The sequence below is a fragment of the Miscanthus floridulus genome, chromosome 4, assembly GCF_019320115.1.
Source record: "Miscanthus floridulus cultivar M001 chromosome 4, ASM1932011v1, whole genome shotgun sequence".
Lineage (NCBI taxonomy): Eukaryota > Viridiplantae > Streptophyta > Magnoliopsida > Poales > Poaceae > Miscanthus > Miscanthus floridulus.
This window is the reverse complement of record NC_089583.1, coordinates 111,578,295-111,589,795: the sequence shown is the minus strand read 5'-3', so window position 1 is coordinate 111,589,795 and position 11,501 is coordinate 111,578,295. Positions and strand designations below refer to the sequence as shown.

Below are 11,501 nucleotides of genomic sequence, written 5' to 3'. Positions count from 1 at the left end.
GAGCAGGAGCGCCGCCGCGCAGCATGGCCTCCACGTCGAGCAGCTCCCTCTCCCGTCCAACGAAGCCCGTGTTCCAGGAGAACGGGATCTCCGAGTCCGCCGCGGCACGCCACGCCCGGACGGCCGGGGCCACCGCCGGCCTGCCGAGCCGCGCGCCGAGGATCTGGAGCACGTCGAGGACGCGGTCCCGGAGGTCACCGAGGCGCAACTCCACCGCGGGCTCGGCTCGAGCGAGCCCCTCCACGGTCCTCCCTCCACTCGGCCTCCACGCCATCGTAGGCCTTCCAGAGCTGGCCCCCATGCGTTTCCCACAGGTCGCTGCGCCTCTCCACAACGTCCTCCGCGACGAAGTCGCCCTGCCTGATCCCGACGAAGACCGGGACGAGCGCGCCGCGCTCCAGGAAGACCCGGATCTCCTCGACGGCGTAGGGGTTGGCCAGCGACACCGGCGTGACCACGACCACGCCCGTCAGGGCCACGTCCATGGCCGCCCGCGCGGCCGCGAGCGCTCGCGCGTCGCCGCACCGGCTCCGGTCCGACGCGACGCAGGGCACGCCCAGCAGCTCCAGCTCGGCGCGCAACCAAGCCACCATCCGCCGCACCCCGCCGCCGTGCCCGACGTACACGTCGCACCCGCGCGCCCTCGCCAGCGCCGCGTCCTCCACCTCGTGGCCGGTCCCGTCCACCCCCAACGAAACCCACGGCACCACGCTCATCCGCCCCTCCGGACTGTCCATGATGTGGATCCCTCGCGCGGTCACCGCGGCCCCGGAGCTCGACGCCGCCGCCATTGCCTCTTCCTCGCTCGCCTCGCTCGCTCGAGAGTTTCCAACTGGGATGAACGCTGGTGACTCTTGGAGAAGATCGTCGCGAGCGGGGACTCAAATAAGGGAAGAGAGGATGAAATCCAAGCAGCAATTGATGAAGTGTGCTTGCATGTCCAGCAGTAGAAAACCAGGATTGCCAACTGGGAGGGGAAGCAAAGCGGGAAGGTGTTTATGCATGGCGGATTCTTTTGCATGGAATGTTTTTCGGGGGGTTTTTTTTTTTTTTGCATGGCTAATTGCTGCTTGCTGGCGTCCGTCAAGAGGCCTCCGTTGTGAAGACTGTATGGTGGGGCCACAAGGGGCTGTGAGCCTGTGTGACCTGCGAGGCTGAGATAGGAAGATTGGGCCCAAGGGCCTTTGGTTGGTCATTAGGCAATGTATAAGTGCTTATTTTAGGAGGAATTGAATTTTTTTTTTTCTGTCCATTTCGGAGTTCAGCTGCTTGGCCCTGCGATTTCCCCACACGAACATGGACTTATACATACATATTTTGAATTTCATGCAGAAATGAGTTCCAATATATAGGACTCATTCATAAATTTGCATGCATAAGAGAGGCTGATGATTGATTGCAACAACCATACACAATCGACGAGCACCGGTTCAGTAAAATTTGCGATTAGGCCTCTGTTCGGTTAGCTGAATCTTGGCTGAAATTGACTAAAAAATACTGTTCGGACTGAATTATTGTGAGAGAAAAATATTGTTCTGGCTAAAAAACAAGCCGAATATAGGGTAAGCCGAACGGGCCTTAGTGTAGTGACGTTTTTATCATTGCAAACCATCAGCTAGAAATTTTCAAACCATTTTGAGCGCATGTTTCGGTGCAATAGTCCATGTCCATAAACAATGAATCTATTTGGTGTTATATATATCTTTAGTCATTAAATAAGTGCATGCAGGAGTTATAAGGTGTTGCTGTGCATGATATGAACACAGCAAAATCCTTAGTCATATAAATCAATGGTGAATAAATAGTAACATAGAAAAAAATGCATTAATCCCTTGTTTAGACCAGCTAAACTTTTTATAAGTTGAAATAGCTGGAGGCAGCCATCTAATTACTATTTTTATAAGCACAGGTGGTTGAATAGTTCAAAATGAGCTATAAGTTGGACTATGAGCCAAACTGATTGAATCAGTTAGAGCTTTTTTAGCAGCTAGTAACTTATTTTAACCTATCTAACAGGGCCTAAGTCAAGAAGGCTAATACATTCAAGACTTTACTGTGCAACCATCCAATGGCCAGATTAGTATATCACTAGATATGAAGTTAGCCTTTTTTATATAGAAAAGTGAGGGGGAAACCCAAATCTATATGTATACAAGTTTTCTTTACTAAAACTGACAAACTACATACAAGTAGAAAAATTGATGAAAATAAGACAAAGAAATGGAAAGAAAAAAGAGAAAACCAAGAATTAACTTTATTTTGCTTTGCTGCATAAGCATGGCAAAATTTTGCTAAAGATTGCATAGATTAAAGATAAATTAATGTGGTGATTCTTTCTTGTTGTATACTTCATGTTTAGAGAAGTACTTTACAATCAAGGGAAATCAACTAAAGACGGTTAAAAACACGTACCTCAGGGAGTTAGGGATGTAGATGCCAGAAGCAAATAATGTGGGATCCAATTCTAACAAACCCATAAATAATATGTAAATCCCTTCTTAAAATTCAAGTGCTATATGCATTTACACCATCTTCCTTTGATCACCCACTGTACCTTATTTAACTACAAAATAAGCTACACATCTCCCAAATCGAGCCAAGTTGCCTAAATAATAGCTTCCACCCTACAAAAAATGCTCGCATGCCCAAATCAAGAATCTCCATTACAGATATGCTTGTTTACCTATCACATCATTGTTTGTGGGATGAACTAAAGGGTGGAAATAAAAGGAATACAAGACAAGACAAGAATAGAGTGCGCAAAACCAAACAACAAAGGAAATATTGTATTTCATTGATAGCTGAGGCATGGAGAGTTGAATGAATCAACCATGGATATGTACATGTGTCTGGATCTCACAATCCTACTTTTGATGAACATATAGATCCAAGACCAATTAAAAGGGAACTAGATATAAAATCACATATATTTACCTACTGATTTACAATATAAAGAACACAAAGGGGTATGAAAAAGTAGAATTCAGATACAACAATTTCGCTCAATGTCGATCATAACTACAAATTTGTGTTTCTAGTGGAAATAGTTTGTATAGATACTTGATCCTACAAAAATAAAAAAACAAAGACATTGAAATAGGAAGGCTTTAGGTGTAACTTACATACGCGCAAGTCATCACCGTGTACAACATCGTTGCCAACCATTTGGGGGCCATCGTTGCCTTGCGCATAATGTGGTGTTGCCACACATGCCAGTCACGGGATCCCATAGTCTCGCATCCAAGCGTTCAATGCTGCGGCCACGCCCATGAATTGAGTCGAAGCATCTACGATTCGAGCCACCACGCACGCAAATCAAGCCACCAAGCCACCGGATCCATCAACGCCAATAGTTACCACTGTCACTGTCACCATTGACCATCAACCCAAGGAAAGAGAAGCATCGATATGGATGGGGTAGGTGGATACCTTGAAGGAGGAGGTGGTGGTGGAAGCTAGAGGACAGGGGGGGGGGCTAGAAGACGGCGGCTTAGCATATAAGGAAGACAGACACCACAACTAGGGTTTCAAGGAGGCACCTGGTTTATATACAACCTGGGCACAATGTCGACCATTAGATCAAGAGCCGACGACTAGGAGATCGTGGGCTGAGTGGGCCATTGCTGTTGCCGATTGGGTTGTTGGGTTGTACAGTAGTGGGCTGAATTGCAATAAATACATAGAAATACATTTACATTCTAAAAAGAGAGTATTGTTGCATGTTTTTAATTGATTCATTTTTAAGAATAGGCATACAGAATAAAGGTCATACTAATGTAGAGCTGCATATACAACTCACAAATTTAATGATCTTTTTATATTACTTGTAGTTTCAATTTTGTGTAATTACAATAAATAGATAGATAGAAATGAGATTAGATTATCTAAAATGATATATTACTGTACAAACATGAACATTTAATTACTTAAACATATATAAGTATTAGATAAAGTTTATGTTAAATTTTTCATGTAGAAAATTTAAATTTATTTGTTACTCCATTTCAATCGGTGTAATCAGGATAGTGGTGATCAATAATATGCACTCTTAGATGATGGCTAAATGAGGCAAACTATTACTTCAATTTGATTTTATTGATGGAACTTTTTTGGAGATCTTATAACGATGTCTTGACAAGTGCTTAGACCCTAGGTATCCTCTCTAATCCCATAAGCAACACTCAGTGATAGGGCAAGCTAGATGGACTGGCCTATAATGCTCCCGAGTCAGGGGATGCTCTAGCCGACTGGAAGCGTGTGTGCTTTGGTGAGTTTTGGTAGTTAATGACAATTGGATGTGCGGGACTAATTAACTGTTTCCATGAGTTGGTGTATTAGGTTGAACTGTAGCATCAAGGTAGAGGTTGGTAGCTCATTCGTTAAGGATCAACTAAAGATGTGAAGAGAAATGAACATTACGAGTTGATAATTAATGATGATCATAAGAATAAGCATAATGAGTTGGTGAACAACAAGAAAACAATGTGAAATGAGAAGTTGAAGATGATGAGGATTAATTGATAAAGTGAAGACATTGAGAATAGGGAGCACAAAGTGGTGGTGAAGGATAAGTAAGGCTCGGCTATGATGGATCATGCAAGGGTGATTAGCAAGCAAAGGTCATGGTACTGAACGACCAAATGTAGCGGTGAAGAGTGAGTGAAGGGCTTAGAGACGATTAATCGTGAGAGATCATATAAAGCTATGGGTGATCTATATCAGTTGCACGAAGAATCCAAGAATATATAGAACAATGAAATAAGGTGGAAATCATGTACTAAAGGGCGTACTCAGTGCAGAGAGCTCCCGCTCTGTGCGGGATCTGGGGAAGGGTGTTAGTGGCAAGCCTTACCTTTATCTGTGCAATGCGAGGAGACCACGACTCAAACCCGGGACCTTCTGGTCACATACGGTAAAACTCTACTGCTTGCACCAGGCCCGCCCTTCGATGGATATCATGTAATAAAGGACATAAAATAGCTTGGAGCAATGAAGTTGAAGATTATCATGCATTGAAAAGTGTCAAACTGATGTGGTGAAAAGCTAGAATATGGAACTAATATGTTGACGATCATCGATGTAAGGATCTAGATGGCTAGAGGGGGGTGAATAAACTACCAAAAAAAATCCTTAAAACACAAGTCGCTAGAACAATGTGGTTAATACAAAAGGTGATCCTAATAACCACTATAAGCGCTAGTTCTAGCTCACTCAAACGAGCCCCCTACAGCAAGTCTAGTAGCAACGTGATTCTATTCTAAATACTTCACCACTCAAAGGCTACTAGCTACATTACACTAGAGAGCAACTACCATTATGGAATATTAATCATGGCGCCAACGAGTGGATGATGATTTTAGGAAACCCATGTTAAACTGGTAATTGTGAAGTCCAATTTTTAGAGGGGCAATAATCCAATTATCTCGTAATAAGGAATAGGATTACACTATAGGAGATGGAGTACACTCGATTCCGTGCCAAATTACAAAAATCAGGCCATTGTCTCTAGAGTCAGAAACTAGTGTTCTGAGTTCTGACGTATAGACGGCGCTATGTTAGGAATTCGTTTCCTCGTTCTCACCATAAACGTGAGTTGACCCCCAAAATCAGCCGAGTCCCACGCAACGAATCCCACCACTTCGCATCAGTTCTTCCGTCCGGCCGGCCGTCCCACTCGAAAGCACGACGACAAAACATCGAGCGTCAACGTCACGCTCACGCGCCTTTGCCCAAACTTCTTCCCGGGGAGACGAGAAAGGAACCGAGGATCTCGTTCCTGCGGCGCGGCGGGCAGAGCAGAGGCCTCGCCGAGGGAGATGGCCGGCCGGCGAGAGCCGCCCCTGATGCGCGGTGGGGGAGCCGGGCCGCCGCTGTCTCTCGGGTCCCGCATCGCCGCGGCGGTCGTGGTCGGGCGTCGCACTCGGCTGCCTGTGCGCGTTTCTCTATCCCGACGGCCTCTTCCCCCGCGCCCCGGACTCCGCCATCCATTGGCCCCGCCGGGTACGTACTCGCGTTTCCGTTTCCTTTGATCCCGTTCTGCTCGTTGGGTGAGGGCAGGAGATCTGAAAGTTTGCCGGGGATCGGTGAGTATTCCTTGTGGAAAGTGTACGGTGTTAATACGCGTGGGTTGGTACCAGTACCTATCCGTGTAAACAGAATTCGTATTGGATGAATGCAGTAGTAGCAATAGATTATGCTTTCAATATAAGCAGGGGGTAAAACCTTTGGTCTAAATAATAGTAGCAATAGATGAATCATAGACAGCCAAGTTGTAGGGAACGTGGACAGTTTGGAGTTTCCTGGTTTAGATCAAACGAGAACAATAAAACTTTGACGGATGCTGAAAGGCTTCAATGATACGGTGGTAATTTCTTTCTTATAAAAAAATGAGGTAGCTAACTAGATCAAGGAGAGAATATGCTAGGCGCGCTTGTATGACATAGGCTTAACAAACTTGATAAGCAAATGTGTCAGAGAAAGCAAGCGATTTAGTTTAGTAGCTACATCTCAAATGGTCACCATTCCTTTCTTTTGAGCTGAAAAGATTATCACTCTGGTGAAGAAACCACAAGTATTGCATGCATTTTGCTCTGTTTTATCTGCCTGCAGCCATGCTCTGTGATCATTCGCAAATGCTGTCAGGTTGGCTACTGCGTACAGTGAAGCAGTTTTGGGATGACTGACCTCGTTTGTGTTTATTCACAATATTGCCAACAATTCATGTGCACCTTTCCCCCTTTCCTACTTTGGTTGGCTATGCTGCCAACCACTTAATTGTTCATGTATTTCTTGTAGCTGCAAGGTCTTGTTTATCCTCCTTTGAACAAACAGTATTTTCACCTATTGTTCAATTTGTGGTGCATATAGATGTAACTTACAGTCCAGCTACTAGCAAAGTGTCTCAAGTTGGAATATATAAAAAAGGGAGAAACAGGCAAGACACCTAACTGGCTTTATTAACTTCAAATTGCGGTTGACCTGGGAAGGTAAAGAGGACAAGTGTGAGTTTCAATTTATTGGTGCTCATGTGCTCTCAAGTTCTCGTACCATTGTTAGTCCACATGAATACATGACAAGCACCACTTAGATATGTAGTCTCAATTCTTACCTTGATGGCAGATATAACAAATGCTTTGAAAGTATTTTCTTCCATCTTCACGGTACCATACTCTCTAAGATACTATACTCTCTCCGTCCTATAATATAGTGTTTCACTTCTCCATTTACACTTGGAGCTAAAAAAACCGTTCCTCAGTGCTCCTATTCAATCCCGACTAGAATCACTTCATAATCAATTCTCACCTGCTCCCCATCCTACTCCCCCATCAGAATTAAAAAAAATCGCTCCATCAGAGAATGAAGGAGCTGAAGCTAAGAATCAAGGAATGGAGCTCTACCAAATAGGACCTAAGAGAGAATACATAAGACGCATGTACCCTCATTTCATTTCCTAACCAATTCAATTCCCGCATGTATAGACGTTGTCATCCAGAATGATTAAAGGGGGATTGCATGATAAATGGCTAGTAACAATGTACCTACCAAATATGTGCACCTATTTAATGCAACTCCCAAAATCCCTTAGGGGCCGTTTGGATCCTTTCATTTAGAGGAATTGAAATCTACTTAATAAATTAGGCTATTTGGTTTGGAATTTCACATTCCACCACTTTCCAAAGTTCACATATAAACCTATCTTAAATTCATAGGGTGCGAGATGGAAATTGATTCTATAGATCACCATTCTATGTTTCTACTTTGCAACTTACGCTTACCAACACCAGGTCCAGAAGAGGTACCAGTACCAGTAACAGATGGAGTTGAGCCGTTGGAGCAGACTAGGTCCCAGTCGCCGTCGCCCCTTCACCACCGCCGTCGTCCAGATCGATCGGAGCAGCAGTGCCGCTACCGACATGGTTACCGAACAAGGCAGTAGCGTCCTCTTGGGTGTCGTCGTCATCCTCAGGTGCCAGGTTGATCAAATCGTCGTTGCCGGTGAGCGGCCAGACGATCTCGTCATCAGCACCAGCCATGGCGCCCTCGACCGCGGAGGGCTCTCCAGCATCGTTCCTCAACGGTGCGCGAGGCCGCCTTGGTCGCTCTATGCCATAGCTAGAGGACGACGCATCGGCTACCGACCTGCGTAAAGACATGGAGGAGAAAAACAATATATCAGAATAGATCAATCATCATTCATCAATGGAAGAAGAGGAGGGTTAGGGTTAGGGTTGTACCTGCGCAACCGGAGCCCGGTGCCAGAGAAGACGAGGGCCACCCAGAGAAGACGACACACCAGTTAGAAGGACGGCGAGCGGCGGAGGAGGGGCAGATGGGGACACGAATTCACATAATCACCGAGATCTAGAGGGGAAATAGGGATAGGGAGAAGGGAGCAAGGAGGGGATCAGGTAGGAGGAGTAGGGAGCTGCTCGCCGGTGGCAGGCGGATCGTCGAGGTCACCTCACCGGAGTCGGGGAGGACGGAGTCGAGACTGCGAGGGCGAGACCGTGAGAGCGAGGCGAGACGGGATGAAATGAGCTAGGGTTCGGGGTGAGGGAGAGCCGCCGCGGCATGCCCGCTTATATATGAGGGGGGGGAGGCGGGGACGCCGGGGAGCGCGTGGGCCGCGCTGGGCCTTGTGGAGGGGAGGAGGAGTGAGGAGGGGGAGGGGGGAGGCCGGGCCGCTGCCGAGCAGACCGTCGTAGGCCGGGCCGTGCCATGCCAGCCCACGGGCCTGAGCAGCGGCCCAAGCACGGCCTGCTCCCTCGGGCCGGGCCAGCCCGGGCCCACTGACCATTGGGCCGTGCCATGCTTGGTCCGGGCCAAAATTGCGTGCTTCGTGTCGGGCCGCCGTGCCTCGGGCTGCATGGACATTTATAGGTGCAATCATTCCTCTGTCAACCCTGCCCCTTGGGTGTTACAGGGAAAGCTAGAGCTATTTTGGTTAGCGTCGTGTAGATAGCAAACTAAAATCTTTTTTCATAGCTTATATGTTTAAATTTCCTTGCTGATCTTTTTAAGAAATCAATTGGGTTCATATATGATGTACAGACCATTTTCTTAGTTCTCTTATACTGGCTTTGCAATCATATTTTTCATCTTTAGGCTGAATGTGATACATCTCGGGAAGTTGCCAAACTAAAGTCACGGCTGGTATTGTTGGAAAGGAAAAATGCTGAATTCAAGAAGCAGATCAATGAATTGTCAATGAAGCTTCAGTTGGCTGGACAAGGGAAAAATGAGGCCCTGTATAAGGCTGGTCCATTTGGTACAGTGAAAGCTCTGAGAACAAATCCAACAGTTACTCTTGATTTATCCATCAATCCCAGATTGGCCAACATATTGGAACAGGTTGCTGTGAAGAAAGAACTGATAGTTGCAGTTGGCAAACTCTAATGTGAAAGAGATGCTTGAGATGTGGTTCACTAACATAAAACGAGCTGGATATTTCAAATTATTTAGTAGTTGCATTGGATGACAACATAGAGAACTTCTGCAGGTCCAATGATGTCCCAGTTTACCGGCGCGGATCCAGATGATGGCATTGACAATATTGGCAAGACAGGTGGAAACCATGCTGTTTCTGGACTCAAGTTCCGCATATTGAGGGAATTTTTGCAGCTTGGATACAGTGTTCTCCTCTCTGATATTGATATCATTTTCTTCCAAAATCCATTTGATCATCTTTACAGAGATTCTGACGTAGAATCCATGAGTGATGGCCACGACAATATGACAGCTTATGGATTCAACGATGTGTTTGATGAGCCTTCAATGGGCTGGGCAAGATATGCACATACGATGCGTATATGGGTTTATAATTCCGGATTCTTTTTCATAAGGCCGACAATTCCTTCGATTGAGCTTCTTGATAGGGTTGCTTACCGCCTTTCTCACGAGCCCAAATCATGGGACCAAGCAGTTTTCAATGAGGAGCTGTATTTTCCCTCATATCCTGGTTATGAAGGTCTTCATGCATCCAAAAGAACCATGGATATCTACCTCTTCATGAACAGCAAAGTTCTCTTCAAGACCGTGAGGAAAGATGCTCATCTGCGGAAGTTGAAGCCGGTGATTGTGCATTTGAATTACCATCCTGATAAGTATGATCGCATGAAAGCAGTGATTGAATTTTATGTTAATGGGAAACAAAATGCCCTTGAACGCTTCACTGATGGTTCAGAATGATAGACACCGGCTTTTGTAGAACAGAAAATGACAACTTCTAGTATCTAGTCGTCTTGATAGTAAGCATAATGCATTAAAAAAAGGGGCAAGGGCAGACCGAGTGCCGGAGGCTCCCACATGAGTGGGGTCTGAGAAAGAAAAAAACCGAAGCAGCCTTCCCCGCAAAATCTGCGAAGAGGTTGTTTCGAAGATTTTACGGGGAAGGCTAATGCATTGTCATTGTAAAATCCTGTGTGCTTGAGATCGATGTCAGCTTTCACTGAGCATCTGGACTCGTATAATTCTCTACTTACAAGCCTTGGGAAGCTGCCGGTGCCATTACTAGATCATCGTTTCATTTAAGTTTTAACGGCAAAACGAGTTTCGTGAACGTCATGTACGTACCGTACCTTTTTTTTTGCGAACGTGCTTTTCATTAAGATGAAGTGTACGCACATTTTTTTTACCTGGATGATTTAGATCACGATGTATTAAGCACCAAGATTAAGATATATTCAGAAAGTTTTCAGCATTTATGCTTTCAACACGTTTGAAGAGCTCCTAAGAGATTTCAGCAAAGTTGTAAGTTCCAGACATTCCGTGCCTGTTTAAGCAAGTAAGTATAGGGTTCCAGCATAGGTTAGGAGGAAATATTGTAAGATATTTTTTTATTGCTGTTGTAAAAAAGATGGACGAAAATCATTAAACAAGAATGGGATGGAAGGTTCAGGCTGCCGCCGCACGTTCATCAACTTAGCACGCTTCGCGCTTGGCCGCACAACAAGGCAATAAGGTCATCGGACCGATGGGCTCTGGGCTCAGGCCTTGGTTCCGTTCGATGGCAGCGGTCTAGCTCGGATAGTCTTAGGCTCTAACGCTCGAGCCCTCGCGCACAGCTGCACCAGGCGCGGTTTTTTCCACCCTAGTGCCGATCTGGGCCGAGGCAAAGCCCAGGAAGTCTAGCGGGTGGTGTCTCCGTGGGCCGTGCACTCTCCGGTTACTAGCGGGCGAGCAGCCAGCTCCTGAGAATGCTAGAGTTTGAATAATGAATCATATGGATGCTGCTGGGCTCTCTTGTTGGGCAGCTGATCGACCTTCCCATTGACCATTGTGGTGGGCTGGTGGAGAGTTGTGGACGACGAAGCAAAACAAGGAAATGTTTCAAAAAAAAAAGGAAACATCATGCAATGTCGGTCGGTCTTGTGTCGTGTCTGGCGCGGATCCGGTGCCGGGGTGTTTCTAAAATTCATATATAGTAATAAACAGCATTAAATATAGATTAATTACAAAACAAATTACATAGATGGAGGCTAATTAGCAAGACGATTTTTTAA

The 11,501-nt window shown here is 45.8% G+C and overlaps 1 pseudogene; it reads left to right on the top strand.

The window, feature by feature from the left end:
• Positions 1–5,568: 5,568 nt before the first annotated feature.
• LOC136552627 (arabinosyltransferase RRA3-like) lies at positions 5,569–10,600 on the top strand (annotated as a pseudogene).
• The last annotated feature ends 901 nt before the right edge of the window (positions 10,601–11,501 follow it).